Here is a 16,227-nt window from a genome sequence, read left to right as displayed (position 1 = left end):
GACGTTCAGCTGTTGAAGATGCAGTGCAACTGACGAGTGACGAGTGACAAGGAAGTTGGAACTTAGAACTAAGCAGGGCTGCCAGGTTGGCCATTTTCAGGCCAAATACCTCAATTTTGGCCTATTTTTGCCAAATATCTAAATTTGATCTTTTTGTGCCAAATATCTCAATTTGGCCTTTTTAAAATTGATTGGCCATAAACGCTATATTTTTTTTCTTCTTCTACTAATGGTTTGTCCTTTTAAAGCTTCCGTTGTTTAAAAGTTGGCTTTTTCAAGCATTAATTATATAAATGTTCCATATGTACAATAATGCAACATTTTAAAAGTTTCATGCACCCTAAGCTATAACTGTACCCATTCTAATTTTCTTATTTTGTTCATGACCATCCCTAAAGAAAATTTTGAATGCCGTAAGAATTACTGAAAAATGTCTTACCCTTCTAGTACAAGGGAAAGAGGATCGTCTATGCCATCATCATCACTCTTTTGTTGGATGAGGCGGCGTTTCAGGTTTATGAGATTCTGTGGCTGGAGGAAGAGATTGCCATTTCACACAAGGTGTGAAAAACATCATCATGGAAACCTGCTTTGCCACTTTCTTCATTTCATCCATAATGTTCTTGTAGACTGAAAACCCTCATCCTTGGTATGCATGAACTTGAGGGCCTGCACCATTTCAGGGTCCATGCCATATACGTACCTCATTTTTTAAATCCTCCACCACCCGTGATATCTCCTCCAACTTCTCAAGTGTGGTGCCTTCATCCTTTTTGTCCGGTTCATTGGCATCAACCTCCTCCTCTCCCTGACTTTCTACACGGACTTATTCAGCAAGGTCCTCTTTGGTTAACTCCACGTCAGGTCATCAAACAAATCCAATTCCAGGAAGCCTTCAGCTGACACTTTCTTTGACAAGGTCAAAATATTCTTGACTGTCTGCTGAAAAGCTTCATCAGGATTGAAGCCAGCAAAGTTCTTCACACACTCTGACCACAAACATTTCCAGCAACAATTCACTGTCTGGGGTTTAACATCAATGAATGATTCCTTGACAACAAATCGATAGTCTGCAATCATGAAACCCTTCCAATGCTTAATGACATTGAGGACAAGATCATTATCCATGAATGCTTGGAGTCACGCCATCACAGGTCTGGTGCAATGGGGCTATAAGGTTTTGATGACTCCTCGTTCCATCAGCGTTCCATCAGCTGGACGAGTGCCGGGGCATTGGGAGGAAAGACCACCACTTGCCCATTAGGATGCAATACTTTTATGGAGGATGGATGTCCTAGAGCATTATCTAGGGTCAGTGGGACCATAAACTTCAACCCTTTATTTTGCAGTTACCACTCATAAATCATTAATGAAACCAATTAAGGAAGAACTCGCTTGTCATCTACGCCTTTTTTTTTTTTTTGTGCATCCAGTAAACAAGCAGCATGTTCATGATGCGAAGTTGGAGTACACGGGGCTTTGTTGATTTGTAATTACAGTACAGACAAACCCAATAATGTGATCGGTGGCATTTCCGCACATCAACATGCACCTGGAGACGAAAAAAAGGCAAAATTATTAGAATGAGGTTTAAACCAACATAAAATTATGTAATATTTTATAAATTGCAGTTGTACTGTAAATAAATTCTTTTCATCATGCGAAAAAAAATAAAAATGTTATTTTCATTAGTAAAATAAATTTTTGAATATACTTACCCGATAATCATGTAGCTGTCAACTCTGTTGCCGACAGATATCTACGGTCGGGATACGCCAGCGATCGCTATACAGGTGGGGGTGAACACCACAGCGCCATCTGTTGTCAGGTACTCTAGTACTTCTTGTCAACACCACCTCAATTTTTTCCTCGGTCCACTGGTTCTCTATGGGGAGGAAGGGTGGGTCAATTAAATCATGATTATCGGGTAAGTATATTCAAAAATTTATTTTACTAATGAAAATAACATTTTTCAATATTAATCTTACCCGATAATCATGTAGCTGTTTCACACCCAGGGTGGTGGGTGGAGACCAGCATACATGTTAACACAGAAGCTAAGTATCCCGTATTTTATTTTATTAGTTATTCAAAAATAACATAAAATAAATAAGTACCTGGTAAGGAAGACGACTTGAACCATTACTCTGCCTTTATTAAGTACGTCTTTCTTACTGAGCGTAGCGGTCCTCTTAGGAAGCTGAACGACTCTTAGGTGCTGAAGTATAAAGGGCTGCAACCCATACTAAAGGACCTCATCACAACCTTTAACCTCGGCGCTTCTCAAGAAAGAATTGACCACCCGCCAAATCAACAAGGATGTGGAAGGCTTCTTAGCCGACCGTACAATCCATAAAAAGTATTCAAGAGAAAGGTTAAAAAGGTTATGGGATTATGGGAATGTAGTGGCTGAGCCCCCGCCTACTACTGCATTCGTTGCTACGAATGGTCCCAGGGTGTAGCAGTTCTCGTAAAGAAACTGGACATCTTTGAGATAGAATGATGCGAACACTGACTTGCTTCTCCAATAGGTTGCATCCATAACACTCTGCAGAGAACGGTTCTGTTTGAGGGCCACTGAAGTAGCCACAGCTCTCACTTCATGTGTCCTTACCTTCAGTAAAGCAAGGTCTTCTTCCTTCAGATGAGAATGTGCTTCCCTAATCAGGAGCCTGAATAGGTAAGAAACTGAGTTCTTAGACCTTGGAAGAGAAGGCTTCTGATAGCCCACCATAAGGCTTCTGATTGTCCTCGTAAAGGTTATGACCTTTTTAGATAGTACCTAAGAGCTCTAACTGGGCAAAGTACTCTCTCCAGTTCGTCCCCCACCAAGTTGGACAGGCTTGGGATCTCGAACGACTTAGGCCAAGGACGTGAAGGAAGCTCGTTTTAGCAAAAAACCGAGCTGCAAGGAACATGTAGCCGTTTCAGATGTGAAAACTATGTTCCTGCTGAAGGCGTGGATCTCACTTACTCTTTTAGCTGTTGTCAAGCACACGAGGAAAAGAGTTTTTAATGAGAGGTCCTTAAAAGAGGCTGATTGGAGAGGTTCAAATCTTGATGACATAAGGAACCTTAGGACCACGTCTAGATTCCAGCCTGGAGTGGACAACCGACGTTCCTTTGAGGTCTTAAAAGACCTAAGGAGGTCCTGTAGATCTTTGTTGGTGGAAAGATCCAAGCCTCTGTGGCGGAAAACCGCTGCCAACATACTTTTGTAACCCTTAATCGTAGGAGCTGAAAGGGATCTTACGTTCCTTAGATGTAACAGGAAGTCAGCAATCTGGGTTACAGTGGTACTGGATGAGGAAACTGCATTGGCCTTGTACCAGCTTCGGAAGACTTCCCCTTTAGACTGATAGACTCTGAGAGTGGATGTCCTCCTTGCTCTGGCAATCGCTCTGGCTGCCTCCTTCGAAAAGCCCCTAGCTCTTGAGAGTCTTTCGAAAGTCTGAAGGCAGTCAGACGAAGAGCGTGGAGGTTTGGATGTACCTTCTTTACGTGAGGTAGACGTAGAAGGTCCACTCCTAGAGGAAGAGTCCTGGGAATGTCGACCAGCCATTGCAGTACCTCTATGAACCATTCTCTCGCGGGCCAGAGCGGAGCCAACCAACGTCAGCCGTGTCCCTTTGCGAGAGGCAAACTTCTGAAGTACCCTGTTGACAATCTTGAACGGCGGGAATGCATACAGGTCGAGATGGGACCAATCCAGCAGAAAAGCATCCACGTGAACTGCTGCTGGGTCTGGAATCGGAGAACAATACAACGGGAGCCTCTAGGTTATCGAGGTAGCGAACAGATCTATGGTTGGCTGACCCCACAGGGCCCAAAGTCTGCTGCAAACATTCTTGTGAAGGGTCCACTCTGTGGGGATGACCTGACCCTTCCGGCTAAGGCAATCTGCCATGACATTCATATCGCCCTGAATGAACCTCGTTACCAGCGTGAGCTTTCGATCTTTTAACCAGATGAGGAGGTCCCTTGCGATCTAGAACAACTTCCACGAATGAGTCCCTCCCTGCTTGGAGATGTAAGCCAAGGCTGTGGTGTTGTCAGAGTCCACCTCCACCACCTTGTTAAGCTGGAGGGACTTGAAGTTTATCAAGGTCAGATGAACCGCCAACAGCTCCTTGCAATAGATGTGAAGTGTCCTTAGCTCCTGATTCCATGTTCCCGAGCATTCCTGTCCGTCCAAAGTCGCACCCCAGCCTGTGTCTGATGCGTCAGAGAAGAGACGGCGGTCGGGTTTCTGAACAGCCAAAGGTAGACTTCCTTGAGAAGAAAGCTGTTCTTTCACCACGTGAGAGTAGACCTCCTCTCTTCGGAAACAGGAACTGAGATCGTCTCTAGCGTCATGTCCTTTATCCAGTGAGCCGCTAGATGATACTGAAGGGGGGGAGGTGGGGTCTCCCTAACTCGATGAACAGTGCCAGCGATGAAAGTGTCCCTGTTAGACTCATCCACTACCTGACTGAGCATCGGTTCCTTCTCAGCATGCTCTGGATGCAATCTAGGGCTTAGTATATCTTTGGGGCCGACGGAAAAGCCCGAAAAGCTCGACTCTGAAGATCCATACCCAGGTAGACAATGGTCTGGGATGGGACGAGCTGGGACTCCTCAAAATTGACCAGGAGGCCCAGTTCCTTGGTCAGATCCATAGTCCATCTGAGAATCTCCAGACAGCGACGACTTGTGGGAGCTCTTAAAAGCTAGTTGTCTGACGGAGCCGGACACAAGATCATGGTACTGCTGCACAGTCTGTGAACTATCAACCATGGGGAAGTGAGGAAGTACAGTGACAACCCGAAGCTGTCTAGACTGTCTGGGTTGTACAGACAATTCCTTATCGGGTTGCTGAGGTTGCCGCACAGCGTCACAACAAGACACTTCTGCTGGTTGTTGAAAGTCTTCCCAGTGACACACTGACTCCGTAAACAAAAAATCCTCTAACAAGGACTAAGCTTGGACTGCATGTCTTGCAACACAGCTCAAGGTCTATGGGAGCAGGTGTGGTAACAGACGGGGTTAGCGACTGAAGTGGAACCATTACCCTCCCTGGAAGCATGCTATGCTTAAATAAAAGTCCATAGGAGGCTAAGCAGCTAAAGGCTCCTCTCCAAATGACAGAGTCCTCAAGGGAAAATCAGAAGGAGGGAGAATAGCACTTTCTCATCTACAGGAACCATATCCGAGAAAAGCTAAGTTCTCTCAGTGAGGGTTTCACTGGTGCAAAAGCAGCAGACTAGAAGGCAACGTATGAAACTGCTTGACAGTCTAGTGAGTTGGCAACAACCAAAGATGTGTGACTGAGAAGCATGCGGTAAGGTATGCAGAGCATGCTGTATGTAGAGCATGCTGTAAGGTAAGCAGAGCATGTTGCATGGCGTGCGGCTTATGCTGCATGGGATGAGGCTCATGCTGCATGGGATGAGGCTCATGCTGCATGGTATGAGACTCATGCTGCATGGGATGAGGCTCAAGCTGCAAGGGATGAGGCTTATGCCGCATGCGTTGAGGAGGATGCCGCATAATATGAGGCTCCTGCCTCATGGGTTGAGGCGGTTGCCGCATAGCATGAGGCTTTTGCCTCATGGTTTGAGGAGGATGCCGCATAGCATGAGGCTCCTCATAAGCATGAGGCTGCCTCATGGGTAGAGGAGGATTTTTTAAAGAAATCTGAACCTGACACTAATCTAGCTGTCCGAGGATTTACCTGGTGAGACATCAGTCTCTTTACCAGCGAGTTTTACCAGATTTCCTCGGGCCACCACGTGACACAATTGGTAGTAATTCATTCAAATTACCCCTAATGAGTCAATATGGATAAATACCAACACAACATCGTGTTCAAAATAGAAATAAATCTCTACCTCATACTTGGGATCGAACGCTAGCCCCTTCTAATGAAAGGCCAGGTCGAAACCAACCATGCCACGAGAGCCCATTCAAGAGTTGAGGTTCTTGCCTCAAGAGTGGAAGTGGCTGTAGGTTGAGGAACCTCAACTTCATACGTCTGGCAGGGTGGACTGCGCAGAGGTGGAGTTGAGGTTGCTGCCTCGAGGATGGTGGAGGTTGTCGCACCGCAAGAGGTAGCTGCCTCGAGGATGGAGGAGGTAGTCGCAATGCATTAGGCTCCTACCTCAAGGGTAGAGGAGGTTGCTGCAAAGCATAAGGCTCCTGCCTCAAGAGTTGAGGTGGCGGCTGCGCAGAAAGAGGCTCCTGTCTCACGAGTTGAGGTTCTTGAGGTGCTTGCCTCGAGAGTTGAGGTTCTCGCCTCGAGGAAAGTGGAGGTATCAGCTGCGAGAGCTGAGGTGGCTGCCTCAAGGATGGCAGAGGTTGTCGTACCTCAAGAGGTTGCTGCCTCGAGGATGGTCTTACTGCAAGAAACTCTTGCCTCAAAGGTAGAGGAGGTTGTAAGGCATAAGACTCCTGTCCCCATTGTTGAGGAGGTTGCCGCGTGGTAAGAGGTTCCTGCCTCAAGGAAGGTGGAGGTTGCTGCACAACGCTGGTATCTGGCAACTCCCAACGCGGTAGCTCACGCATGGAGGTAGCTTGAGGAACCTCAACTTCGTACGTCTGGCAGACTGGACTGCGTAGAGGAGGAGGAGCGCTCGCAGGAGGAGGTGTGTTAACCTTCTCTGCCTGAAACTCCTGCATCAACACCGCAAGCTGAGACTGCATTGTCAGCAGCATAGACCACTAGAGTTTAAGAAAGACAACAACAAACGGAGCTACTGTCCGTTGAAACTGAGGGTCTAAAACAGCTGGTGCGGCAACAGACGGAGTTACTGTCTGTTGCGATACCACCTTGCCTCTCTGGGAGGTGTGCAGTTGTCGTACTGCAGCAAGTCCGAACTGACCCAGTGCTAATGGCACCACCTAGGAGTTGGACTTGCGCGGAAGGGACCGACTTGCACTTAAAAGCTGCAAGATTTGGTCCATGGTTTCTGCGAGAAACCTCTTCCGCAGACGAGGAATAAATGGGCTCTCTCGTCTTATTGTGGGTGGGGTGATCACGTCGGCTACGTGAGTTGGTTACACCCGATCAAGGCCTGCTGAACCCATAAGTCCTTCGACATTACTTCTCCCCTGGGCTTGGGAGCTTGTAAGAGGTCCCAGACTAGGCGAACAACTGGCACGAACAGACGAACCCTCGAACGCAACACTGTAAAACTTTGCGCTTATCACTTTATCACTTTTGATTTTCTGTTTGCACTTATTTCACTGAACTCGAAACTTTAAGTGGTTTGTACCTGAAACACGCAATTCTATCCTTCATTAAAAGTTAGTAATTGCGAAAACAGTATTACAATGTAACAGAAAAACATAATGAAAGATAAATAATTCAGTGGCTGGAAAAGAGATTAAACACTAGATCAAATAAACTACGTTTAAAATCTCTCACCGCATAAAGTCTGAGAACAAGAATAAAACTCTAGAAACGTTTACCTTCTTCCCCTAAAGAGACTAGGGAGAAGAACAAAAACGATAACAACGTTACCCGCTTGAACGAAACGTTTATCCTCCTCTCTCTCCCTCCGTCTCTATCTCTCTCTCTCTCTCTCTCGACTTAGCACCTGAGAGAAGAGCCCAATTATATAAATCGTTAAAACATATTATTGTTAAAGGAAAAAAACTGAAAGGTTTCCCAAATAAAAAGTTCCTTTATTAGAATAGAACCATTTAAGCTAAGAAAGAATGAACAAAACGCTAGAATCGGTTTACTCTTACTGCAACGTGACACCGTGATAGACTCTCTCTCTATCGTAACGATAGAGCGCAAGTTGAACGTTCTGAACGTCAACAACTGCAGGGACAAAACAAAACGTTAGTTCAACTTTGAAAACAGTACAAGACTATCAAAGAAATTCTTTCAAAAACATTAAAATAGCATAATATGTTAACAGGTAAAAACGAAATGACGGGCTCAAAGTTAATTAACTTCGTTACCAAGAAAAGACCGCCTACTATTAGGAAAGGTCGAATATAAACAAATATAAAAATTAATTTAAATAAGTTTATAATAAAAGGAAGTTAATCAAAGAGGCCTATAAAAGGCGGAGAGATATAAAATAATTCTATAACTTTGTTAAGCAAAATTAAGAGAGTCTATACTCTCTTCGACACCAACACTTCCGTCTAAGGGAAGGGTCGGCCATTTAAAAGTGAAAGAGAGTTCATACTCTCTTCGAACCAAAATTAAATCAACAATTAAATCAAATTAATTCCAAAAACTTGCTAAGCTAATGAAATAGCTTCCTGAATAGCGAAGGCTAAACTCTAGAGCAAATACATCACCAAATCGTGAGCAATAACTCCAGAATCAACAGCGTATCCATGTAGGTCTAGCCGGAGGCACGACAGAGGAAAAATTGAGGTGGTGTTGACAAGAAGTACTAGAGTACCTGACCACAGATGGCGCTGTGGTGTTCACCCCCACCTGTATAGCGATCGCTGGCGTATCCCGACCGTAGATTTCTGTCGGCAACAGAGTTGACAGCTACATGATTATCGGGTAAGATTAATATTGGAAAAAAAAAAATTACAGGGACTGAACTCAGAGAAATAAAAAAATAACGAAACCTCATTAGCCTACCTGTCCTTTCCTGCCTTGAAACTGAGAGCATGAAATTTTCTTGGGAAATAAATGTTCTATGAGGAACCTCAAAAAAAAACCTGTTAGGCAATAAAGATATTTATACATTAATTCTATACAATACTTGATGGAGTACCTGCAAGAACGATATGTTTTCCCATGGCGGGCAGGCGCCAAATGAGTGTGCCGGTTGCAGAGAGCAACTGGGGAGGGTCGGTACCTGAGGACGCAATACTGTAAACCACATGCCTCCACCACCGTGTATCTCTTGTCCCACCTTGACATCCAATATGGCGCAGTGATTCTCAAGAACCACCGTGACCCTCACCATGCCCTTCCAGCGCCGTCGTCCCTTGTGGGCTTGTCCCTGCCCTGCAAGAAGCCAGGTAAGCCATGCCGGCACAGCAAAAAATGATCAACGTTCTCCACGACCGGCTTACGACACATGCTACCCCTGCACCTCGTGTCCCTGCGTCTGCAGCCCCGGAGAATTGTGAAATTGAGCTGTAGCCCGCCACATTCAGGTCCTGGAGGAGGTCGATGGAATGCTGGATCGAATTGTGCAGACTACCGCCCCACGAGGTCATCCACCACATCAGGCTATACTGCACACCCCCTCTACAACGAGCGCTGGATGCCAGATTCACCTCACAGGAATGGAGTAACCTCACTGCTACGGAAGCCATGGATTTTATTCGTGATATTGTGTTACGATCTACAAACCGTGCTGTGTTATGGTCGGAATTTTTTAATGCGATACAAGGCCCAGGAGAAAGTGTCAGTGATTATTTTTTAAAGTGTTCTCAAAAGGCCACCGATTGCAATTTCCAGTGGCCCTCAGTGTCAGTGTAATCTAGCTGAATATATGTTATTACCTAAGTTAATAGTGGGCCTAAGTGATGAGGCTATACGTCGCCATGTGTACCAACGACATCAATAGTGTTAGTGCCCTTAGGGCCAGGTGCTGTGCTTACGAGGCGGTCCGCGTCGACGCCGCTGCACGCCAATGCAATTGGAGGGAAACTGCATGCATGGCTGGCAGCGAGACACCCAAAGCAGATCATCCGAATGCAACCATCGCTGGCACAGGTAGGGGTCCCCCACCCCCTCCCTGCGGGAACTGCGGTGGCCGCCATGCCTCTGGCAGAGCCTCATGCCCCGCTAAGTCCGCCGTATGCAACGGGTGCCGCAAGCAGGGCCACTACTACAAATGCTGCAGAAAATCACAGGCAAAATCAGCAGGATCCCCGACAGATGTGTCTAGTGCTATGTCCAGCGCTGTGCTTGTTGTGGGCGCCAACCTCGCCCGCCACCCAGTAGTGGAGGTGACAGTCGTCCACACCGACACAGGTATGTGTGGCGGGGCCCTCCTTGCTATCGCACCTCCAAGTCCGCCCAGCAGCCCTTACACCCCATGCCGGCTTGCGGGATGTGGCAAACCTCCCCTGAAGTGCCTTGGATCTGCCGTGTGCCACGTCACCTTGCAAGCCCGCACCACGGAGCAGGATGTGTACTTCCTGCAGTCGGCAAAGCACCTCTTTCTGTTGCTGGACGCCTGCAGGGATTAACACTGATACCCAAGGAGTTCCCTTACCCCTCCTCCGCGGTGGCACACGTGAGCCTGTTCGATGGCACGGCCAGACGGGCCGCCCAGGTACCCCCCCGACCCGCCGAGGTGCCCCTGCCGCCACAGGAGGAACATGCGGCCAGGTTGGAAGCCTGGCTCCTGCAACATTTCGCCGCGACGACATTCAACACAGCCAGGAAGCCACTGCCAGTGATGCAGGGGAAACCGCACCACATCCACCTGCTCCCAGGAACCACGCCTTACGCATCCCACACCCCAGCATCAGTGCCAAAACACTGGGAAGAGGAAGTGAAGGCCCAGCTCGAAGATGTCGCCCGTGGCGTCACAGAACCAGTACCTGCCGGGCAGCCAACCGAATGGTGCACCTGTATGGTGGTCGTCGCCAAGAAGTCAGGACAACCACGCCGTACAGTCGACTACCAGCGCCTCAACGCATCCTGCCTACGGGAGACACACCACACACCCGCCCCATTCGACATGGTGTCCGGGGTACCTAAGCACACATTCAAGACTGTGGCGGACGCGTACTGGGGATACCACCAGGTGGAGTTAAGACGAAGAAAGTCGCGACCTAACCACATTCATTAACCCCTGGGGGAGATTTCGTTACCCTCGTACCCCCATGGGGCACTGCTCTGCCGGCGATGCGTACACTCGACGATTCGACGACGCCATCCAGGACATCCAGAGGAAATATAAGTGCGTAGACGACACCCTGCTCTACGACGACAGCATCGAAGGGGCTTTCTGGCATGCCTATGACTTCCTCGAAACATGCGCAGCCAAGGGTGTTACCCTGAAGCCGGAGAAATTCCAATTCGCAAGAAGGGAAGTGGACTTTGTGGGCTTCAACCTGGGCTGGGAGGCCTACAAGCCAACAGAGGAACGTTTGGTGGCCATCAAGAACTTCCCGATGCCACGTCAGCCCTCTATCACCGACATAAGGGCTTGGTACGAATTCGTCAACCAGCTGGCGCCCTTCCTCACAACAAGCCCCATCATGAATCCATTCAGTGAGCTCCTCAAAAAACGAACCAGGAAGTTAGTGTATTGGGACGAGGCACTCCGCACCAAATTCCATCATGCCCAAGACATGATCTGCTAATTAGCAAAGGACGGGTTGGCCTACTGCAACAGTAGCCGCCCCACAGCAGCGATCACCGACTGGAGCAAAGAAGGCATAGGGTTTGTAATGCTTCAACAGTATTGCGCATGCAGCTCCGCCAACACGCCCTTCTGCTGCACGGGCAGGTAGCGCCTGGCACTATGCGGCAGCCGCCATCTCACCGCCGCCGAACGAAGCTGGCTACGCTGCCGTGGAGGGGGAGGCCCTCGCGGTAGCCTGGTGTCTCCAGAAGGCGAGGCTGTTCTTGCTGGGGTGCCCAAACCTCACCGTTGTGACGGACCACCGCCCGTTAACCAAGTTGCTGGGGGGATCGGGCCCTCACGGAAATCTCCAACCCCCGTCTCTTTAGGCTGAAGGAGAGAACCGTGCAGTACTAATTCAGGGTCAAGTATCTGCCGGGGAAGCGCAGCAGCGCAGCAGACTTCCTGTCACGATACCCTGCCTTGAAAGCCGATCCCAGCGCCCACGACGTGGACCTCGACGAAGACCTCACCGACGCCATAGCGGCTGCCGTCTTGGCAGCAGTAGAGCACGACAGCTGTGTCGTGGACGAGGCAAGGGTTAGGCACGCCGCTGTCAGCAACCCCGTGTATCAGCTGCTCATGGCCAGGGTCCTGGCCGGGGACTGGGCTGACAGGAAATCCCAGGAAGATGCATGCCATCGACCCTTCTACGGTGTCAGGGAGAGGCTGGCCGTTATCTAAGACTTGGTGACGTACACGTTCGAACAGGGCAACGTCCGCCTAGTCATCCCGGAGCCTCTCCGTCAGCACGTGGCTGCCAACCTACACGCGGGGCACCAAGGCCTGGACTCGATGCAACGACGAGCGCGCCAGACGATGTACTGACCTGGACTCGAGGGGGACCTGCAGTGTGAAGAATGCGACGTACACGCACCATCCCAGGCTGCGGAGGAACTCATCATCACGCCGCCCCCAGAGTACCCCTTTCAGATGACGGTAGCGGATATGGTCCAGCACGACGGACACTCGCACATGGCCTACGCAGACAGGCTCACAGGTTGGCTGGAGCTGGCCTACTTCCCCCACGGCACCTCCTCCTCTCACATCAAGACCCAGCTACATCGCTACTTCGCCAGGTGGGGGGCCCCTGGAGCAAATCTCCACGGACGGTGGCACCAACCTGGCAAGCGAGGAAATGGGGGAATTTTTCAAGTTATGGGGCGTGTCCGTGCGTCTATCATCCGCCCAGTACCCGCAGTCCAATAGCAGGGCAGAGGCCGCAGTCAAGATCAGGAAGCGGATAATAATGGCAAATACGGGCAGCGGCGGCAACCTCGACACGGACAAGTCCTCTATGGCTATGTTGCAGTATCTCGACACCCCCCTCTGCGGAATAAATAAGTCACCCGCCCAGATGGCAGCTGGCAGGCAGCTCCAAGACGGCGTACCTACGGCCCACTGGCACCTCACGGTAGACAAACACTGGGGGGCAACCTTATGGAAAAGAGAACGTCAGATGGCTGACAGCGGTGCTACCCTCATCGGGAACGGACCCTCCAGAAAGCTTCCAGTTATCAACCAGGGATCCCAAGTGCGAGTGCAAAATCAGGCTACTAAGCTGTGGGACCGTACCGGTACCGTGACGGAAACGCTCCCATACCGACAATACTTAGTCAGACTGAACGGCAGTGGGCACCTCTGCCTCCGTAACAGGAAGCACCTGCGTCTCACATCATCGGAGCCCCAGCCTGGGCGGGCCGCACCTGCTACGCATCCAGCCACGCCCACGACTGAGCAGCCACCGGTCAGTCACCCTACGCCCAGCCCACAAGCAGTACGGGAACCACGCCTATCACGGCGCACTAGAAGGCCAGCGTGGATGGATGACTACATGTGACGTCGTTAACGGTCATATACCTTCCTTTATGTGATCACGTACATTACAGTAGCATCTGCTTACATTTTTATTGTATCTGCTTCTCATATTATTTTATGAACATGTATTACCTACACATTGTATTTTACACTACCGACAGCTATGTATCTGTCTTCCTATTCTTGCACATGCACCCAATTTAATCCATGTATTATTTTTTATCATTGCCTCTCCATGTATGCCCATGTATTAATCTCAGGGGGGGGGGGTGGATGGAGTACCTGCAAGAACGATATGTTTTCCCATGGCGGGCAGGCGCCAAGTGAGTGTGCCAGTTGCAGAGAGCAACTGGGGAGGGTCAGTACCTGAGGACACAATAAACCACATGCCTCCACCACCGTGTATCTCTTGTCCCACCTTGACATCCAATAATACTGTAATAAATATCAGTTCAAATCAGTACACAGTACTGTATGTATAACAATCTTTAAAATTACTGCATGATACATAACGGAAATTTATGTCATTTGCTATATAAATTTACATTTGAATTAATCATGCCTACAGTTGAACACTTTTAATCAAGAAAACAAATAAGAATTTCTCATCAGTGATCAAAAACTTAAGGTTTCATCCATATTCCAGATTTGTTCTGGTTTGTACCTCTCCTCCTCGATGATACTGTACATTATTAAGGTCAGTAGAGAAAATTTTAGGCCTTGTGGTCTGCAGAGCCCAAATTCCCATTCAATTTCCTATTCAACAAAAAATGCTGTTTAAACTTCTCCTACCAGCCTCTGCTGGCTTGAAAAGGCATATGCAGCACAGATAGAGCACCTTGACTGCTGGTTAGCAAAGCTTCTTCTCACATAAAATTACAGAGCAGGTACTTGTCTGTCTTCAGTACGATGAGTAGGTTGATAGCTATTTCCTTGCACTGCTGACCCTCGATCGGCACAAACAAGGCTTTTTCCATTCTAATATTCTTCATACTGCATGGGGCACTTGCAGCCACGGCAGCACGAATCTTCTTTGAATCTTTCTCCTGTAACTCACAGTACTCTCATTCAGCCCAACAAGTTATCCTGCAACCGCATAAGACATCCCACACCACCACTTATCAAGAACTAATACCTGTACATCATTATCTTCTGCCAATTAGCAATAGCTTGGGAAGAGGAAGCAGGTCTCTCAAGGGCCATGGAATGTGTAAAGGAAGAGCACTTGTTGCCTGACAAACACTTGTGGGAGTACAAGGAGAGTCACACTGTCAGCTAGAGAAGTGGCATTGTTCAAAGTATTACATGAATTTTAATATGTGGAATACCAAAACTGTGATAATGGAGGGTTGACTACAATCTATTTCCAAATTCAACAAAGCCTAATAAACTTTACTCATCTGTTTTATAATCCACAGACTTAAATTTGATACAGTATAAAGTTTCTCTTGGCTTTAAAGTCGATGTCATTGTTTAAAAATTATCTACGACATAAGATCTAAGTTGACCATTTGCCTCAAAATTCCAAGGCCGAATATTTATGCATTTATCTAAAAGTGTACTAAGCTTTGAAATCGATGAATGTGTCCCACAATTTGTTGGGGCTTAAAGTTGAGGCATTTGTCTAAAAATTACTGAACAAAAAGATAAATAAAATAAAGCTAGGGAGGTTACACTTACTTTAAGAAGTCTCACTTCATGGATATAAAGGATCACCATTCAACTAAATTTTCAGTTAACTGGTTCTTCAAAATAGAATTCAGTGTAATTCCATAAACCAATAGCTTCTAATTTTTATATGTACAGTATAGAGTTTTTCATATACAGTACACAGTATATGTCTATTAACTGTATTAGATAAGTGTTTCACAAAAGTAGCATATAAATAAATGTATTATTTAGTTAAAGTTATTATTTTATGATAGATCTAAATAAAGTAAAGCCATTCACAGATATCTAAAAACATAATCTTAATAAATGTTGGATGTTCATCCATAATTTGCACAGTTGTTTAATGTTTATTGTGATATTAAAGTTAAGGTTTGAAAGTTGTCATTTGCAGATATAATGCTCACAGCAAATCATAGGTAAAGGTTATTCGTTGTCTAAAAGACAATAGAGAGAAACCAAGACAAGCACTAAAATGAAACAAAACCAAAACAAAGTTTAATGTAATTCAAGAAGATAAGCTAATACTCTATTGTTAAGTGGCTGTTTCGATGTTGTATGGAAGGTGTGAGAGGATTTGAGTCTAGATATCAAATACAACATACAGTAGACAAAAAAACATTTCAGATTGTAAAATATAAGCAGATAAAGGAATTTTTGAAGACTGAAATATATGAGACAAGCAAAAAGAAAGATTTAACTGCGTGGTAACGGAAGAAGGAAGTGTATAGGCTACTTTGAATTAAAATGTGCACTTGGTAGCCAACACAGAGCAAAATTTATAATGCAAGTTTGAGTCCTTTACTACTCAAGCATGTGAGAAACATGAGGCATACTCCTAGGATATTGACACTTTGAACAGGTGTGACTTCACGCCAAAGATTCGTGGTAAGAGTATGTTGGAAAGATATTATTCATGAAGGAATAACTGGAAGTTGAAAATATGTAAACATGCGAGAGATCTACAGTAGATGGTTTAGTTATGTCAGAAAGGGGAAAAGAGTAGTTGGTTGAGATAGTGATAGACTTTATAGCAGCAACAAAAAGACCAGTATGGTCTCAACAATCATGCATAAAGTTACACATGAAGACTTAGACCAGGTTGAGAACCGATTAATTTTGACATCCAACAAATAACCACCTATTTTTGCTTTATAGTCAGCTGATCTTGCTAACATTACTGAGCTAGCTTACATGTGTATCAATAATTACTCCAGCTTCTTCTACATAAAATACTCTAAAAAATAGTTCATTTGTATTCTGTTTTACACTATTCCAAATATTTTTTTTATTCACTGCTCACAGAGGCTCTTATCTTTGAAAATCCTTACCTAAGGGACTGGCTGTAAAGTAAAATTTCATGTAAAACCATTGATGTTGATAAAATGAGATCTATATCAGAGAAGCTTCC

The sequence above is a fragment of the Palaemon carinicauda genome, chromosome 24 (genome assembly GCF_036898095.1).
Source record: "Palaemon carinicauda isolate YSFRI2023 chromosome 24, ASM3689809v2, whole genome shotgun sequence".
NCBI classification, from domain to species: Eukaryota; Metazoa; Arthropoda; class Malacostraca; order Decapoda; family Palaemonidae; genus Palaemon; species Palaemon carinicauda.
Note: the sequence above shows the minus strand (reverse complement) of the source record.